Source organism: Clarias gariepinus, chromosome 13 (genome assembly GCF_024256425.1).
Source record: "Clarias gariepinus isolate MV-2021 ecotype Netherlands chromosome 13, CGAR_prim_01v2, whole genome shotgun sequence".
NCBI lineage: Eukaryota > Metazoa > Chordata > Actinopteri > Siluriformes > Clariidae > Clarias > Clarias gariepinus.
Genome location: NC_071112.1, coordinates 28,934,999 through 28,952,857, shown reverse-complemented (window position 1 = coordinate 28,952,857; position 17,859 = coordinate 28,934,999). Strand labels below are relative to the sequence as shown.

The 17,859-nt window shown below is 39.4% G+C and overlaps 1 protein-coding gene across 3 annotated transcripts in view; it reads left to right on the top strand.

The window, feature by feature from the left end:
- Positions 1-17,859, top strand: part of adck1 (aarF domain containing kinase 1) — a 164,655-nt gene that overhangs the window by 76,780 nt on the left and 70,016 nt on the right. The window lies entirely within an intron of this gene.

Genomic DNA, 17,859 nt, shown 5'->3' with positions numbered 1-17,859 from the left:
TGGATTATAATATTCTCGTTTCATCATCACGTGGCATGTGTTTAAGATTCGAGACTTAAGATTCATTAAGACTTCTGCATTAGGTTGTGGATTATTTATTTATAATTTTTTTTATATTTCCCATCGAAATCAGTGAAACTATTTTTATTATTATACATTTTGTTCCACAAGGTCTTTGTAAGGTTGATGTCTGAGCTGATTTTTTTATTTTTTATTATGTACACCCACATTACGTCACTCAGTCACAACATTACAGAAACAAAAGAATCATTAGTTAGCCCAGAAACAAGGAAAAAGGAGCAATAGCTGAACTGAAATATGATAGGGTTCAGGAGACTTCTGTGGGCGTGGCTAAACGTGAATCGGTTGCGATTTTATGAGTATGCAGTTCAACAATGTATAAAAAATAATTAAATTCAGTTTTGTTTACCTTAAATATTATTTTGTATAATATTGTGCAAATTTTAAGGCGGCTTTCATCTCCAGGGTCCGGGTTCGATTCCCGTCTCTGTGTGCATTGAGTTTGTATGTTCACCCGATCCTTGGTGGGTTTCCTCCCACAGTCCAAAGACATGCAGATTAGTTTAATTGACACTGCCAAAATGCCAGTGATGTGTAAATGTTTGTGTGTGAACCCTGTGATGGATTGGCACCCAGTCCATGGTGTACCCTTGTGCTCTAAGTCTCCTGGGACAGGCCCCCCGTGACCCTGGTTACAGAATAATTGGTTTAAACAAAGTACCTTTGGGAGAAGTGAGGCCTAAATAATGTGACAAGGATGTGCTTTACTTATACGCATGTTTATAGTCATGAAACAAAACGCAGCATCCGAGGCTATGAACTCTTAGCATTAGTTAGTAGGAATTCAAGACGGGCATGAAGACCCAGTGTGTAATTAAGCAATATTACACAAGAAGGAGTGCTGTATTGCTTAATATAACACGGCTGTGATCCGGTCGTAGGTGTGAGAGCTCAAACGGCAATTTATCATCAACATTGTTGGTTTAATGAAATTGCCAGTCGCATACCATATCTTCCCGTGACTGGCGGAGCTGTCGATAGGGGTAAAAAGTAGATTAAAAAGTAGATTTTACAGTCCTGTAAATATTATAAATTTATCTTAATATTTCCACTTATTCCGCTTTATAATATCAGCTTCGTTAGTTTCTGTTAACTTCTGGGTTGAATACCAAATAGTGTTGGATGAAAAGCTAGTGTACTAAGTAGGCTGTACAATCCATTGTAGGGCTCTTGATCAGGGGTTGGAGAAGCTAGTTAGCATTACAGTCATAAATAAAAGAACACGGTCAGTTTCAAGGAACGATTCGGATCGATTTAGATTAGATTAGATTCAACTTTATAGCCATTGTGCAGAGTACATGTACAGAGCCAATGAAATGCAGTTATCTGAAATGCATTTCGAAGCGATTGCTAAGTAGACAGTGTGTTGTTTAATGTGACCTAATATTATAAGATGTGTGTTCTTGCTGAAAGTATTTCCTTGTCTGGTTCTGAATTTGGCGGGCAGCTGCTCTCTCCTCGGTATTGCAGACCTTACAGTGGTTTTAACGGTTATTAGGTCATGATATTAAACTGTACTTTCAAACAGTACTTAGGCATTAAATGGACTGGGACATATAAGAGAAGAATTTAATCTTATTGACCGAGAAATAAAGCCAAATAGAAGAAGATGAATGCTTGATAACAATGCAAAATGCAAAAATCATTATAAAACTTCTAACTTAAATTCCTGTATATAAAAAAAAAAAAAAGGAGTAGTCTATTAGAGCAATACACACAACCTTGCGGAACTGTTTTTTTTTTTTTTTTTTTTTTTTTTTGAGCAATAGACCATTTAGCATGGTAATGTTATTTGAGTTGTTCTTTTCTGGTGTCCAAATGTTTTTTTTTCTCTGTATTCAATTTACCTTATCAAAAATATCTCTTATTATTCGGATGAGGGACGTCCAGAAGCTCAAATGCTTTTTAAAGAACAAGTGAATGGAATTTATTGCTTTACCGTGGATCTGCCTGCTGGTTTATTTAATCAGGCTTGTTCCGTCCGACTGAAATTAATATGCACAGGCTGCGTGCGGATTTGTTTAAACAGCAACTTTTCTTATCGCTGCATGCAGGCATCACTGGACGTGACGGACAGGTAAATATGGACCGAACTCAGTTACTAAAAAAAAACAAAAAGAAGCAACGCACACCTTTAAATTATTGGTCAGAATGAGAGGGAGTGAGATACAGAAAGAAGAACGCACTCTGTGTTGTTCCGTTACAGGAAAAAACAGCTGGTCGGCCTGATTGAGGAAGAGTTAGTGAAAGAGTATCGTTAGGAAAAGTTCACTCAGAACCCGTAACCTCTTGGATCCAAACATAAGTCCAAAGCTGCTGATGTAGGAAATTAATGTCCAGTTGAGAACTGTGTTGTCGAGTGAAGCCGTAGAACTCCGGCCCCTCAGTCTGACCAGAAGGATGTCCACTCCTAACCTCAGGAAACCATGTAGGTCTTCATGGGCATCCAGCGTGTCCTGCATGACCTCTACCACACTCTGCGCAGGTCTCATTAGTAATGTCCAGAGTCCTCAGTGCAGTAAATAAAGTGAACGCTGTAGCCGTGCTTGTTAGCAGGCCTGGAGCGCGGCCCAGGCATTAGCCAATGATCAGCGGCGTTATTAGACAGCTGATGAGATAGATATGGAACCTAATAAATGACGGAGTCGTCCTTTGAAAATGGATAGAATTATTAACTGGCTGTGGCGTCTCGGAGCCGCCGTGTGGGAGCTGGCGTGTAAGTAATCAAAAGATTGATGATGGCCGAAATAGACTTTTCTCTCTCACTTTGCCACCATGCTCGGAATGTGTGAGTGGGTGGGTTTTTTATTTTATTTATTTTTTTTATCTGGACCTGAAAGAAAAAAAGAAAAAAGAAACTCTAAAAGGTTTTTATGTTTGTCTGAGATGACAAACTAGCAAAATTAGCAAAGGAGGGTATTTTAGAGCCTGTGTCACACTATTTAAGAGTTTTGCACTCTTTTGGGTTTTTAAAATTAGATAATGATTTGTATTTATTGTTTACTTATGAATGATTTTTAAAATTTTATGGTTTATGCTGTTCTAGTTGCTGTTGTTGCTGTAGGTTCTGTTTTTTCTGCTCTTGCTTCTGTTGTTGTTGTTGTTGTTGCTGCTGCCTGCTGTTGTTGCTGTTGTTATTGCTAGTGTTTCTGTTGTTGTTATTCTGTTGTTGCTGCTGCAGTTGCTATTGCTGGTGTTGTGGTTATTGTCTTTGTTGTTGCTGTTGTGGTTGTTGCTGTTGTGGTTGATGTTGAGATTGTTGCTGTTGTTGTTAATGTTGCTGCTGTCGTGCGTGTTGGTGTTGTTGCTGTTGTGGTTGATGTTGAGATTGTTGCTGTTGTGGTTGAGGTTGTTGCTGTCGTGCGTCTTGGTGTTGTTGCTGTTGTGCATGTTGTTGATGTTGTTGCAATTGTTGCTGTTGATGTTTTTGCTGTTTTTGTGTTGTTGCTGTATTGCTTGTTGTTGATGTTGCGATTGTTGTGGTTGTTGCTGTTGTGGTTGTTGTTGATGATGATGCCAAGATTGTTGTTGTTGCTGATGAGGTTCTTGTTGCTATTGCTCTTCTTCTTCTTTGCTTTTTTTTTTTTCCTTTTTTTCTTCTTCACTGATCAAGTTGATTTTTGAACCATTGATGCCTCATAACCCAGCGCTCACACTTCCTTCCTCTCAGCGAGGTGCTTCTTCTCCACTGATGACTGATGAATGCAAAAGTTTTTATACCCTCTGGCCAAAATGTAGATTTATAGCAGGAAGATCTATAGTGATATAATTTATATTCAGTGTGGCACAACTCACACATGTTCTTCTCTTATCACAAGTAACAAAGTTAAGTAGCACACGTCATTTTTCCAGTAAGAGCTTACACAGGGACGTGGAGGGACGGAAGCTGCGAGTAAGCAGTCGTTGAGTCCTTGGAAGCTGATTATATACTGAGGGGAGTAAAGATCATTGTAGAAGAACATGATATAGTAACTATTTTTGTAAGAGAGTTTTAGTAACCTTTTATGTAAGGAGTCTCCAATTTCAGTGCTTCATAAAGCCGAACTGTAAGTTTTCTTTACTCTTTACTGTATTACTGTATTATTTATGTTTATACACACGAGACTTCATTTGGTCTAAAAGTATTACTTATTATTAAGAGTTCTTATGCGTACTAATGACACTACTACTGCTACTACTACTAATAATAATAATGGTAGTTAAATAATGAAAGGGCGTTCTGTTTAAATTTAGACCTACACTAAATCTTTCCAGCTTTAAATTTCGAATGAAGTCATCCTTAAAATGTAATATTTTTTTACAGCTGCCCTTGGCTCTGACCGACTCCGAGACACTAAACTTAACCACCCTGCGTTCTGCTTGTAAAGTTCCCTTGCTTTGTTGTGAGCGAGAAAATTAATCTGCAATAATAGTCTTGGCTGGAATGTCATGCAGGGCGAGCCACACACACAGACACACACACACACACACACACACACACACACACGCACGAGGAATAATGACTCTCAGGCTGGTGTACAGGTGTGAAGTGTTGGTTTGTGTGCACAGCATGGTGTGTGTTCGTTTACACTCGGAGGGTGATTCATGTACACGAGAGAGAATGGTGTGAACCTCCTACAGAGCCGCTTTACTCTCTCTTTTTCTCCTTCATCACTGCTCTCATCTTTGTTTCACGTTTGTTTTTGTTTCTTTATTGTTTTTTTGTTTTTTTACCCACAAGAGTACACACCAAGAATGCCACACACATTCATAAACTTGAACTTGGATGCTCTTGCCTTTATTTTGATGTGGGTGATGAGAAATTAGAAGATTTTTTTCTTCAGTTTTTTAACTCCATACGGTGTATTCTGATCACAAAGACAAACATTTGATTGATATCATCAAGGTAAAAACTTTTCTTAGTATTCTGGAGCCATGATCAGTCCAGAGAAACACGTGATGCTTGCTTCACGTGTGAAACGTTGGCCTCTTTAAGCAGAGTTCCTGTAATGTGCAAGTGGTGCAATGGGCAGGAAGTGCAGGAAGTCTTAAAAAATCACAACGGCGTGAATGATCAAACCAGACTAAAGATTAAAGGAAGGCAATTCAGTTCATGAAAAAATATATAAAAAGAAAAATAACCTTAAAAAAAAATATTACATTGTTTTTGCAAATCTAAAGACATACCGTATCTAAAAAAAAAAAAAAAAATCACAACAAAATAATTGTTAAATAATTGTAGATTGCAAAAGCTCCACAGAGAAAAAAAAATTTCTGAACCGGACTCAACACCAAGCGTGTGCAAGACCTACTTTGCATAATGTAATGTTTCTTTTTTTTTCTTCAGTATCTCTAACTGCATGTGCAATTTATCACATCAGTCTCATTTTAAAGCGTCTCAAAATCTGGAGACTTTATAACACAAGTCTGGGAAGATCGTCGGTCCTGTACGACACCTCCTCGTTCTTCACCATGACACGTGATAACGGTGATGCAGATGCGTCTGACAGCGCAGAATTGATCGTCAGTTAGGGAGCGCTCTCGCTCCTTTTGCGTACACAGCACCACCCGGATGAGTGTTTTTGGCCTCGCTGAATGACAAATGGAATAGATGTAATTAATTGCCATTAGGAAAGGCAGGCATCTCTTTGAGATAATTTGTTTGCCGTGCGTGTTGGCGGCTCGCGGTGCCGAGCGCTGATTAATGGGAAGCGTGGCTGCAGCTGGCCTTGACGACGCGCTCGCTGTTGTTTTACATTAGCCGTGTGTAATGGAGGGGTTTTTGTTAGATATTCAGTGCTGCAGGTATTCCGTCTTGTCTCTTTTCCTCTTGTTGCTTTTCGCAACCGGTCAATAATATACATCGGAGTGTAATTATGATTATTAACACCAGTTTTTTTTTTTTAACTCAACAGCGCCGTGGTGTTAGAGTGGGTGGCTCCTCTTGCCAAGCACTTGTCAGAAAGGCTCGCAGTTGTCAGTATTTGGGTCAAACAGAGCCATCCTAACAGGAAATCCCAGCTGACAAGTGAAGCCAAGGTGAGATATTAAAGGAGACAGCTTGTCTGAGACGGGATGACATGTGGACAGATTGAAACAAACACTCCTCTGAGTGTCTGAAATTTAGTGAAGGCCATTAACACAGCTCCGTCTTTCAGATGATACTTAAAGTATGGAGGTGTAGCGATACGATACTTGTAGCGATACGATACTTATAGCAATACGTAAAGTATGGAGGTGTAGCGATATGATACTTATAGCAATACGTAAAGTATGGAGGTGTAGCAATACGATACTTATAGCGATAAGTAAAGTATGGTGGTGTAGCAATACGATACATATAGCGATACATAGAGCATGGAGGTGTAGCAATACGATACTTATAGCGTTACTTAGAGTATGGAGGTGTAGCGTTACGTAGAGTATGGACGTGTAGCGATACAATACTTATAGCGATACGTAAAGTATGGAGGTGTAGCAATACGATACATATAGCAATGCGTAGAGTATGGAGGTGTGGCAATACGATACTAATATTGATATATAGAGTATAAGGGTAAAGCAACACGGTACATATAGCGATAGGTAGATTATGGAGGTGTAGCAATACGATACTTATAGCGGTACGTAGAGTATGGACGTGTAGCGATACAATACTAATATCGATATGTAGAGTATGGACGTGTAGCGATATGATACTTATAGCAATACGTAGAGTATGGAGGTGTAGCAATATGATACTTATAGTGATACATAAAGTATGGAGGTGTAGGAGGATGTATGGAGGAAACATATCTCAGTTTGTAGTATATTGAGGTGTAGCGATATGATACAGTACATACTGCATCTTGAAGCGTAGTATAATGAGGTGTAGCGATACGATACGTACCTGAAAACAGTATATTGAGGTGCAGTGATACAATACATATCTCAATACGCACCATATTGTATAAAATACATATATTGATACATAATATATTGATTTTCATACCCATACAATAACAACACGGGATACACACTTCTGGAAGAGTGGTAAATTCCCATAAACTCACTCCTAAACCTTGTGGAAAGCCTTTCCAGAAGAGTTGAAGCTGTTATAGCTGCAAAGGGCTGGCCAACAACATATTAAACACTATGGATTAAGAAATTGAGGTTACTCCAGTTCATATAAATTTGAAGGCAGGCGAGCGAATACTTATGGCAATATAGTGTATCTTGATACATAGAATATTAAAGTGCAATACAATATAAGCGATTCTACTACGTATCTCGATATTTAGTGTAATGAGGAATAGCTATATGATACATAATTTAAAGCGTAGTATAATGAGGTGTAGCGATACAATACATATCCTGATACTGAGTATATTTACTTGTAACTATACTATACATATCCTGAAACTGTATATTTAGCATGAAAATGTCTGTCCTGTAAAGCTGTCCCGATTGTGAATAATCCTAACTCGGAAACAAAATGACATCTCAGATTCCCTACTCGATTTAAAGACACAGAGACACATGCTACGTTTAACATGTGTAAGATTCATTTCCTTAGGCGCGGTGCGTAGTATACAGTTTTTGGCCACCCGTGTGGGGAAAGGGGACAAAGATTTAGTCAAGTGGATTGTATATATTTTCGTCAAAGGCGTATACGGCTCACTTAGTCGGACTTAAGAACAAATCTGACTTATGAATGTACTCCTGGAACGAAACTCGTTCGTAAGTCAATCTATATTTATCTTTAACGATACAATATATACTGTATCTTGATATGTATTCTATTGAGGTGTAGAAGTATTATGCATATCTTATGCATGTCTTGATACATAACATATTGAGGTGCAATTTTATGATGCATATTGCAATACACACCAAATTGAGGAGTAGGGAATCAATACATTTTTCAGTACGTAGTATACTGAGTAGTGATACAATACATACTGTATATTGATATGTAAGATATTGACGTGTAGCGATACGATATATATATATCCCAATATGATACATATTGTCTTGATACGTGGTATATTGAGGTGTAGCGATACCATAATCGAATCTAGACATATTATATGGTGGTATAAAAACAACAGTGTCTCAGTACGCAGTATATCAGCATATCTCTCGTTCGATACGTCAGCAGACTGCGTGATAAAGGAGCTTATTATGTAAAAATACTGCTTATAGTACAAGACAAGTAATAAGCATTGAAACTTCATCAAGCTTGCCTGTGCTCTCTGCTCTGATAAATTAGCTTATGCTTTATCTTGAATCTCATGAGGCCACAGAGGTTTAAAATAAGCATGCTTCTCTTAGCGAACCAGCGTATCATCTTAGATGCCTAATGCAATCAGGAGTAAGCAGGAGCTGGAAGATTCTCCCGAATCTTTACGATCTGTTGTGTGGGTGGGCGATTCGTCTTTGTTCGAGTTTTACCCTAAAAAAAAAAAAAAAAAACAATGTTGTGTTTCACAGAAAGACAGGAACTCACAGGAGTGTCTAATGCTGGTTTTGGATGCACATGCACAACAATGTTGATTTTTTATTTTATTTTTAAGATCATGTGGAAGGTATGTAAATATCCAGAATTGAGTGATTTGTTCTTTCCATCTTGACTCCTGTCACTTCCCACCAAACGCTGAATTGTCTCAGACGGGGCAGGAAGCTGATGAAAAAGGCATTGTTTGGGTGTGTTGGAGATGGCTGGAGATGGAGTATCTGCGCTGACCCACACGCCCGTATCTTCAGCTTAGATCTGCCAGTTCAGCCGCTCATGTGCCAGCCTTGGAGCGCGTCTGATTAGATTTAGTGTCACGCTCCGGTAAAAGCCTTTCTTTCCGCCATGCCCGGTATCGATCAACCTGCAAACCAGCCAGATTACGACAGGAAGGCTAGAATAAATCTCCTTTTTTGGGGAGGAAAGACAGTTAAAGCCATGACAGTGACTTTCTAGTGTGTGTAAATAATGACACAAGCATTTTACGCAGAAGCAGCAAGAGTGCCCGAAAGCTTTGTGTGTATGGGGGAAAAAAACAGAAAAAAAATTTCTTTATCCTGAGGTAAAGGTGCTTCCTGCTTAGTAAAAACAAAAAATTTTGGAGTGACACCAGACAGATCGAACCTTACGCTGCGGGAAGCTTCAGCTTGATTAAGAAGTGGAGCGGAATTATTTACCGATATTTACCGTTTATGATAATGTTTATGATAGCCTTTGTAGAACTTGTTGTAAATTTTATTAAAGATGCAAAAAGATGCTTATTCAGGTCAAACCAGGAGTTTGTAAAGAAACTGTTTGTAAAGACTTTGAGCACAGTGGGGTGATGAGATTCAGGAAAACATTTGAACAGTGCAAACATTTTAAAGAAGGCCAGATGTTCCCTGCTGAGTGATGTTGTGAACATTGAGCAAAAGGTTGAAAGGCCTTGTCCTTGAAAACAGGGGGAAGAGACGCAACTGCACACGTTACACCACTTGGCTGGGAGTAATCGCCACATCCCTCTTAGATTCCTGACCTTGCTTCAAGCCATTTCCGCATGTTTGGTTAATTAATGGAGTTCCTGGGAGGCTAGGGTTTCAGACTTGATGCAGGTCATGGCTCCGGTGTACTGAGAAACTTTTTTTTACTCTGATTGTACAGGTATTTGTGATACTTTGATTGCACTAGTAAAAAACTGGGATAAGTGCATCAGTGTAGCAGGAGATTATATAAAGGAAATACAGGGAGTTTTTTAGTTTAACTATCAAAAGTCCCGGTTTGACCTGAACGTCCCTCATATTTGCGTCAGATTAAGCTCAAATCTGATGGAATCTGTGTGTTGGTCATTGATTTGCCATACGATTTGTTTTTAAAGAGCTCACCACACCGCGTTCCTGTCGTCTTAAACCCGCCGCGAGAGTGAAGTGGAGCGCAGGTGCACACGTTCACACGTGACCCGCGCATCCTGTCGAGTCCAGCCGGCGGAGTGAAAGTGAGAGAGCGCCTTTTTTTTTATAATCCTCTTTTGTGGACTGAACATTGTCCTCGACACAACAGCCCCGGTCTGCAGTCGGGTGGCGGAGGAGAGGAGGACGGAGAGGGAGCGCTTTTATCCCGTGTAGCAGGCCGCAGCAGGTGTAATTGCATCGTCCCCCTCCGCAAAAAAAAAATTCAATCTGGCGCGATGGAGCGGGGCCAGCTGTGTTCAGGTAGAGCTCAGGGAGAAATGATGTGCTGTAGGACGAGTTGGCTGTTTCTAACGGAGTCTTACACACTCGCGCTCTCTCTCTCTCTCTCTCTGACACACTTTTTGCAATAATAGTGTGTCAAACTGCTGCTCCCGTGGCTTATACTGATACCAAGAACAATCTGCTCTTCTGCTCTTCTCATCCCATCTCTTCTTTTTTCTCTCTTCTTTTCTCCTTTGCTCTCATCTCTTCTCTTTTCTTCTCATCCCTTCTATTTTCCTCTCACCTCCCTTCTTCTCTTCCCATCTCCTCTCCCCGCTTCTCTTTTACTTTCATCTCATCTCCTCTCCCCTCTTCTCTTCTATTTTTATTTCCTCTCCTCTCCCTTCTTCTCCTCTATTTTTCTCATCTCCCTTTCTCCTCTGCTCTCTTCTCTTCTCCTCTCTTCTCTTCTATCTCATCTCCTTTCCTCTCCTCTCTTCTTTTCTATTTTTATCTTATCTTTTTTTTCCTCTCCCCTCTTCTCTTCTATTTTTATTTCCTCTCCTCTCCCTTTTTCTCATCTTTTCTCTTCTATTTTTTTCCTCTTCTCCTTTTCTCTTCTGCTTTTCTGCTCTCTTCTCTTCTATCTCATCTCCTCTTCTCTCTCTTTTTCTCTTCTCTCCTCATTTTTTCTATTCTTCCCTCTTCTTTTCCCCTCTAATCTCATCTCTTTTTTATCTTCCTTGTTCTCTTTTTTGTCTCTTTTATTCTCTCTTCTCCACCACAGTAATGTCAGGTCATAAAGGAAAAACAGATGAAGCCATGCTTCTCTTCTTCTCCTCCTTCACTTCTCTGCACCGGCTATTTTTAGCCCTCTGTTGAAAGAAAGTGTCCTGCGACTGTTCCTGTCACTACGCCTCCCACCCCCAATCCCCCCCCCCCCCGACCGTTAGTGTGTGTGATGCATGTATGTGGCTGCGAGTATGCAGCGTGCATCCGTCCACACACTCGGCCATTAATGTGATGCTGTTTTTGTGTGTATGTGTTCGCAAGCCTCTAGTGTCTCTCTCTCTCTCTCTCTCTCTCTCTGTACACACACTCTAATTTGTTGTGTGTCTGTGTGTGCACGCATGTGTGTGTTTTGGTATGCGGTGCCAGGGGACTTGTCAGAGTGTACAGATCATCCGTCTGGGAAACGGACTCACCAGCCTGGCGAAATGGGACAGAAAACATGATTTATTCTCCGCATGCATAAGCTGACTCACTCCAGAGCCGCTCGAGACACCGAACAGCGAAGAGACGAGCAAACCATCCTGAAAAGTCACTATAGAGGGAAGGGACAGGGAGGGAACGCGGAAGGATGAGAGGAGTGAGGGAAGGAGAAGGCCTTTGTCACAACATTACAAGCTAATTTCGCACTTCATTGATGCACCCTCTAATCAATGGCCAGTCGTTGCAGCCGCCTCCCACCGTGTGCTCCGTGTGTAGGCGAGTGTGTGTAATGTATAAAAAAGCTTGTGGAGAACCATGTGGAACCTAAATGTGTTGATTTCTCAAATATTTCACACGCGGTGTCACATGACTGCTTACAGTTTTAAAGAGTGAATTCAAGGCAAAAAGTATTTGGATTAACAAAACCACCTAGGATTTGGGTTCCTCTTGGACCACTTGGGTGTTCCGGTCCATTTCTGTCAGTACTATTTATGATCAATGTTTTCATGAGTTCACCTTTGAACCAGTTAGTTCTGGTCTTTGGTCTTGTCCATCTTAGAACTTTATCTTATCATAAATAAGTTTTTATCATAAATAAATTTATCCTATCATCTTTATCTTATCATAAACTGTTGCATCTAAATATTTATCATAGATATATATTTATTTATATTAAATCCCCAAACGAGCATCGTGTAAAGTGGAACTTTCTGTCTTTCTTTCTTTTGTTCTTATGTGTTTATGCTTTTTTATTTTAAAATTTCCAATTTTCTCCCTAATTTAGTCATATTTAATTATTTTTACCCGTCATTAGGGCACTCCCCCATCAAGGCCACAACTACTAGTCAGGGAGGGATGAAGACTTTCACACGATTCTGTTGTCATGACACAAACTAGAGATCTAAATGTTTAAACTACAAAACAACAACAAAAAAGATTAATATAAAAAATTTTTAAAAATCCCTTACGTATTTTATATAAAAAAAATTATTAAAGAATTATAAATACACAAAATAAAAACTAATTTTACCCATTTTTAACAAATAGCTTTCTGAAGGCATATTTTAGTTTTCAGTTTTTTATGATTTTTTTTTTTAAGTGTTAATTACTAGTACAATTTTATTTAATAATAATAATCCACATCCATCTTATTTTTGTCATCTTTTGTTTTGTTTTATTAATTTTTTTATTCTACTTTTTCTCCAGATCTATTTCGTGCCCTGTTTTTAACCCTTCTTGTGTGAGTCTTTAGCAATCATATAAAAGAAATCCCGAAGCGCGGTGGTGGTAGCGTATTCAAACAAACAAATACACCAACTGACCTGAAGAAACTAAAAGCAGATTTCTATCATTGCAGCTATTCGTCTTGTCTCCACACAGCAGGAAGATTTTTCTCTTATTCACTCGCTATTAATCTTTTCTTTGCGTCTTAGTCCTTCTCTTTCATCGAGATGTCTGACTGTTTTTTTTTTCTTTCTTCTCTCCAAGGACGTTGTTGATGAGGTCCTTTAAAGCCGCATTCTAGAGTGTTTATTTGCATACTAAAACTCCTTTTGCAGCCTCCGCATGCTCAATCAGGCCTTTGGGCTCCTCCGCCGTCCCAGCATGCATCACTGTTTTCTCTGAGGCTACCATGGAGAATTAAGGACAGCTGACTAATACTGACTAATGCCACACACTTCGATTACGCGGCGCTGATTTGGACGTGACTGCAGCCGCGAGTTGTTAAAGTAAGTGGTAATGAAGTGTTCAAGTGGTCATGTGACGTAAACGGACCACTCAGGGTGTCCAGTCATTAAAGGTGCGGCAGTCATTTTTTAATAAATACATAAAATATGGCAGATTTTTGTAGATTTTTGAGGCATCCACAGTATACACGTAAAAAACTAAACAGTTATGTGCCACATTAGAAACCGCAAGAATTGACAGCAGACTGCGCATGCGTTATGGCGTGTCTTAAATCGACCACTAGACAAAATTTTATGAAACTTTTGCAGGACTTCGATATCTGCCTGATGATTAACCTGCACCATAAGTGAAATTAAAATGTTGTGTAAAAGTGATGTAATGAACAGTTGTGTGTACAGATTTAATAATCTTCTTTAAAATAAGCTACCAATAAGCTCCTTACTCAATGTAAACAAACACCTGCACCAATAGATATAGTTAAACTGAATATTTCACTAGGATTTGTTCATATTTTGTTCACTAAAGTGGTATAAGTGAATTTTAACATGCTGGAGTTGTTTTAAGACAAAACTTTTTCAATTTCCAATCTGTGATTCACTCTCTGATTACCGAACAGGGAGCATGTATTTGGCTGACGACAAACAAAACGTAAACAAGGCATAAAATACTCAAATTATGAAATTGTATTTCTTTGTATTAATGAGTTAGACAAAGAGTTCTGCAGTAAAGAAAGACAGACAGACATGTACGTGAGCTTCAACCTGAAATAACAACATTGCTGATTATATTATCCGGAGATCGCGAGTTCGATTCCCGGGCCGGGACAGAGCTGACTGGCCAAACTCTCTCTCTCAGCGGGGAGGAATGGGATCTTACATCAATCGTGGCTCTAAGCCAATCACGGGTATCTGTGAGTTCACACAAGAGGTAGGAGTGAATAGCGCTGTCCTCTGAGTTTGTTACGCCGATCAAAAGGGTGTGTGAGCGAGCAATTCGAAAACATGCGTGGCGTCATGTTCCTCTTAGGAAACTAGTCTTCAGCCCTTCATGACTAGTAGTAGTAGCCTTGATAGGAGAGTGCCTTAATGATAGCTTGTAATTGGGCACGTCTAAATTAGAGAGAAAATAGGGAAAAAACATTAATATTATTATTTTTTTAAAAAGCGAATCAGCTTATTTTCTAGCTTTTACCTTTTAACTCTTTTTCTGTCAGGTACTTCAGCTAATCATAAATAAATGTACACTACCGGTTAAAAGTTTGGGGTCACTTTCTAACCTGATTTTTATTTCTTTCTACATTGTAAAGGAATGCTAAAGGCGTCCAAAAATGCGTTATTCTCTTTTGAACAGTTAATGGTGAGATGTTTCTGCTACTTCTGCTCTGTAAAGACTTCATAACGCCTCTAATCTGAGGTGCTGTTAATTGGTCATTTTTCAGGCTGATAACTCTAAATGAACTTCTCGTCTGCGGCAGAGGTAGGTTTTGGTCTCGCCCTCCTGGGACGGCCTTCATGAGAGTTAGTTTCATTATGGTGCTTGATGGATTTCGCAAATGCACTTTACAATACTGTTCTTGCAAGAACTATTACAGAAAGGCCGACCTCTGTGTCTTAAAATAACAACTAACTGTCGCTTTTTTGTTGTTGTTACGTATTTACCTAATTCCATATGTGTTATTTTATAGTTTTGAAATCCCCAGTATTGTCGTAGAATGTAGAAAATAAATCACTAAACAAAAACAAAGAAATTTGCTAGTAACCCTAAACTTTTGAACGGTAGTATATATACTTATAAATAAATATATACATTTGTAAATGTGTTTATAGAATTATATTTTAGCTTTAAATCAGCTGTGAATGGCTAAATAGTTTTCCTTCCCATCATAATGCTATTAATGCCTGCTCTTATACTTCATAAGCGCTTATTACAAATAATTAAAAAACAGCGAAGACACTTGTAATCATTCTGATAAATCGTTGTGAGCTAAGTGCTGTGTTTTATAACGTAAAGTTATAGCATAGCTTTTAAGCAGTTTGGAACTAGCGGTGCTAACAGTGTCAACCATCGCTAGCGCCAGGGATCGAAGCTTACTGCGGACTTCTTACCATGGGACTAAAAAAGGACAGCCAAGGCAATGAATCATTCCCACACATGACCTGGCTTTCAAGCAGATGAATAGTTTGTCTTTTAGCTAGCAGTGCAAACTCTGGTGTGGGGGGCGGGGGAACAAATCGGCGAAGGCGCTCCTGACGTCAATCAGGATTTGTAAACTTTAGGACCGTACTGTTTCTGACATTCTGAATTCAATAATGTTTTTTTTTTTTTAACATATGTAAAAACACTCCCAGGAGACCCGGGACTCCCTGTCCCGGCTGTATCTCAGAGTATGTTTCTAACTTTCGCCTGTTTTTGCTTCATTTGCTTTATCACCACTTCTATTATGCCAGCACAAAAACTTGTAGCATATCAGAAATTCCTGCTGTTGTGCCAGTCCTGTGCGGGTGACGTCCGAGGAAATGCACCCAATTCTTTGGTAATTCCTGTGTAATTTATCGTCTCCTAAATTCGGCGAGGTTGGAGTGAGTCACAGTTGTTTTACATTTTTCCGAATGACATAACAGGTCCCCTGAGTTCCTCTGCTCAACAAAGCGAGCGTGCGTCAGCGCTCGATAATTAACTGTGAATCATATTCTTTGCTTCGGCACGGACTTCACAATAACGCCGCTCTGAGCTGTGTGTGTGTATGTGTAAATGTGTTTGTGTGTGTGTGCATGTGGCTCTACAGCGTGCTGCCTGTCACAGTGGACTTCGCACACAATGGAAGTCCCGTGAGTCAGCACCGACGTATCTTTTCTTTTCGTCTTTTTTTCCCTTTTTGTTTATTTGAATTGATTTCGACTCGGCTCTTGGAACAAAGCAGGAAAATTAGAACATGACACCGGATGGAGCGAGTGACGGCTGAAAGGACGTCCTCTTTCACTCAGCCTCCTCCGGCATGACATTTCCATACCGTGCTCCTCTACGGTCCCTGTTAATACACACTCTAGAGAAGACGCTTATCGGAGCCTTATCTTCAGAGCCGGAGCGTGGGCGCAATAATTGCACCGGGGTTGTTTTGTAATAAACTCACTCACTTGCTCGCTCGCTGTCGACTCGGTGTCCTTTTGTGGAATCGAAGACCCCGTGTCGTTTCACACTGGCGTTTTGACCACGTCAAGGATGTCCTGTGTAAAAACACAGCATAGGATCCATATCTTCCATCCATCAATTTGGATATTTTTATATTTTACAGACTTCTAAAGTAGTTCTGTCAAAAAATGAACATGCAATAAAAAAAATTATCAAAAAGAAAAAAAAAACATATATATATAATCCATTTTGATTAAGTCCAAGATTAATAACAAACCATATTCAAAGCCAACAATACCAGCCGTAAATATTTGTTTACTCAGAAAAAGTTATTATTAGTATCCATAGCAGAGAAATCAAACCTATTAGTCACAACATATTAGTCAAGTTACTCAACCCGCAACTCAAACAGCAGCTTAAAGTTAAATTAAATATTTACACTTTGACAAAATTTTTTTGTATTCAGGACGGTGACTTATTCGGGAAGTTATGTACATATTTGCGTTTCTGTAAGAAAGTTACTCACGTTCAGAGTCAATATTTCCATGTATTCAGATTAGAGGAAAAAGTTATATTAATATTTACAGATCTTTCTTACTTCTTCTGATAAAATTTTTTGTGCTTTCTCACTTCTGTGACGTCGGAAAGTTGCATCAAACGTGGTATCAAGTGGCCATGCGTTAGCAGGATCGTGGCTAGTTGAAATCATGACAGTTGGGCAACGATCATAGTTAAATATTTGCAAATCGTAGGAATTCTAAATATTTTCTACGAGGCTATGATCCATAGAAGAGGCATGAACCAACAAGAAATTCCCAAAGAATCGCTAAGATCAACCAACAGGCAACGAGTCTAAAGTGGAAGTGGAATCCAAATCGTGCAGTTCCTCAAATGACCACTAGGACACAGAAACTGAGCCAATTGTCTTAGACTTTCATGTTAAAAAGTCCAAACTTATCACTGACGTAAACATGTATACGGCCTGGTACACAAAAACAGTTTTGGTCTCCATAGCTACTGTATTGTAGATTTCCCATTCATGACAACTGTACAGGGGTAAAACAGTATAATTATACATAATTAGGTGCATAAAGCAGCATGGTATGTAAATTCAATGAAATGCAAAGTGATATTAGCATATAAATTAAGTTACGTTAAGTTAAGCCTTTATTCGTCACTTATACATTACAGCACAGTGAAATTCCTTCTTCGCATATCCCAGTGTAACTCGGGTCAGAGCGCAGGGTCAGCCATGATACAGCGCCCCTGGAGCAGTTAGGGTTAAGGACCTTGCTCAAGGGCCCAACAGTGGCAACCTGGTGGAGCTGGGGATTGAACCGCCGATTACATTACCCACCTTAGTATTTTAGCTAAGCTAAAGCTAATCTTGTTTGTGGTAACTGAGGTACGTAAGTAGACGTTTACAACCAACACCCAGGCGTTGTTTGCCCATTTATGGATTAACCTACATTAGGCAGAATCTCCTCCTGCCAAGGTGGCGACAATCAGATTAACTACCTCTGACGATTTCATTAGTTTCTGATGATCCACAATCCTGTGATTCCCAAATTCAGGAATGTGGGAAAGGCTTCTTGGAGCCAGGAACTGAAGTCTGCATGTTATAAT